The following is a 2,917-nucleotide window of genomic DNA, read 5'->3' on the forward strand; positions in this document are numbered from 1 at the left end:
CACACGGCTAAGGAACGATCACGAAGATCAACTTGTGTGTCTATGGGGTGCCTCCTGCCCCTGTATATAAAGGATGGAGGAGGAGGAGGCCGGCCAAGGCTTGGTGCGGCCAGGATGTGGAGTCCTACTAGGACTCCAAGTCCTAGTAGGAGTCCACCAAGAGGGGAGGAAGGGAGAAGGAAGTGGAGGAGAAGGAAAGGTGTCCAGCCCCCTTTTCCCTAGTCCAATTCGGACTAGAGGTGAGGGGGGCGCAGCAGGCCCTTTCTCCTCTTCCCACTAAAGCTCATCAAGGCCCATTGCTTCTCCCGTAACTACCCGGTACTCCGAAAAATACCCGAATCACTCGAAACCTTTCCGATGTCCGAATATAGTCGTCCAATATATCAATCTTTACGTTCGACCATTTCGAGACTCCTCGTCATGTCCTCGATCTCATCCGGGACTCCGAACTCCTTCAGTACATCAAAAACTCATAAACTCATAATATAACTGTCATCGAAACCTTAAGCGTGCGGACCCTATGGGTTCGAGAACGATGTAGACATGACTGAGACATGTCTCCGGTCAATAACCAATAGCGGGACCTGGATGCCCATATTGGCTCCTACATATTCTACGAAGATCTTTATCGGTCAGACCGCATAACAACATACGTTGTTCCCTTTGTCATCGGTATGTTACTTGCCCGAGATTCGATCGTCGGTATCCAATACCTAGTTCAATCTCGTTACCAGCAAGTCTCTTTACTCGTTCCGTAATACATCATCTCGCAACTAACTCATTAGTTGTAATGCTTGCAAGGCTTATGTGATGTGCATTACCGAGAGGGCCCAGAGATACCTCTCCGACAATCGGAGTGACAAATCCTAATCTCGAAATATGCCAACCCAACATCTACCTTTGGAGACACCTGTAGAGCTCCTTTATAATCACCCAGTTACGTTGTGACGTTTGGTAGCACACAAGGTGTTCCTCCGGCAAACGGGGGTTGCATAATCTCATAGTCATAGGAACATGTATAAGTCATGAAGAAAGCAATAGCAACATACTAAACGATCGGGTGCTAAGCTAATGAAATGGGTCATGTCAATCAGATCATTCAACTAATGATGTGATCTCGTTAATCAAATGATACAACTCTTTGTCTATGGTTAGGAAACATAACCATCTTTGATTAACGAGCTAGTCAAGTAGAGGCATACTAGTGACACTTTTTGTCTATGTATTCACACATGTATTATGTTTCCGGTTAATACAATTCTAGCATGAATAATAAACATTTATCATGATATAAGGAAATAAATAATAACTTTATTATTGCCTCTAGGGCATATTTCCTTCAAGTCTCCCACTTGCACTAGAGTCAATAATCTAGTTCACATCACCATGTGATTAACACCCATAGTTCACATCGATATGTGATCAACACCCAAAGGGTTTACTAGAGTCAGTAATCTAGTTCACATCACTATGTGATTAACACCCAAAGAGTACTAAGGTGTGATCATGTTTTGCTTGTGAGATAATTTTAGTCAACGGGTCTGTCATATTCAGATCCGTAAGTATTTTGCAAATTTCTATGTCAACAATGCTCTGCACGGAGCTACTCTAACTAATTGCTCCCACTTTCAACATGTATCTAGATTGAGACTTAGAGTCATCCAGATCAGTGTCAAAACTTGCATCGACGTAACCCTTTATGGCGAACCTTTTTGTCACCTCCATAATCGAGAAACATATCCTTATTCCACTAAGGATAACTTTGACCGTTGTCTAGTGATCTACTTCTAGATCACTATTCTACTTCCCTTGCCAAAATCAGTGTAGGGTATACAATAGATCTGGTACACAGCATGGCATACTTTATAGAACCTATGGCTGAGGCATAGGGAATGACTTTCATTCTCTTTCTATCTTCTGTCATGGTCGGGCTTTGAGTCTTACTCAATTTCACACCTTGTAACACAGCCAAGAACTCTTTCTTTGACTGTTCCATTTTTGAACTACTTCAAAATATTGTCAAGGTATGTACTCATTGAAAAAACTTATCAAGTGTCTTGATCTATCTCTATAGATCTTGATGCTTAATATGTAAGTAGCTTCATCGAGGTCTTTCTTTGAAAAACTTCTTTCAAAACACTCCTTTATGCTTTGCAGAATAATTCTACATTATTTCCGATCAACAATATGTCATTCACATATACTTATCAGAAATGCTGCAGTGCTCCCACTCACTTTCTTGTAAATACAGGCTTCACTGCAAGTCTGTATAAAACTATATGCTTTGATCATCTCATCAAAGCGCATATTCCAACTCCGAGATGCTTGCACCAGTCCATTCATCAAAGCGCATATTCCAACTCCGAGATGCTTACACCAGTCCATAGATGGATCGCTGGAGCTTGCACATTTTGTTAGCACCTTTATGATTGACAAAACCTTCTGGTTGTATCATATACCACTCTTCTTTAATAAATCCATTAAGGAATGCAGTTTTGTTTATCCATTTGCCGGATTTCATAAAATGCGGCAATTGCTAACATGATTCGGACAGACTTAAGCATAGATACGAGTGAGAAACTCTCATCGTAGTCAACACCTTGAACTTGTCGAAAACCTTTTTGCGACAATTCTAGCTTTGTAGATAGTAAGACTACTATCAGCATCCGTCTTCCTCTTGAAGATCCATTTAATCTCAATGGCTCGCCTATCATTGGGCAGGTCAATCAAAGTTCATACTTTGTTCTCATACATGGATCTCATCTCAGATTTCATGGCCTCAAGCCATTTCGCGGAATCTGGGCTCATCATCGCTTCCTCATAGTTCGTAGGTTCGTCATGGTCAAGTAACATGACCTCTAGAACAGGATTACCGTACCACTCTGGTGCGGATCTTACTCTGGTTTACCTACGAGAT

This window comes from Triticum urartu, chromosome 1 (assembly GCF_003073215.2).
Source record: "Triticum urartu cultivar G1812 chromosome 1, Tu2.1, whole genome shotgun sequence".
Lineage (NCBI taxonomy): Eukaryota > Viridiplantae > Streptophyta > Magnoliopsida > Poales > Poaceae > Triticum > Triticum urartu.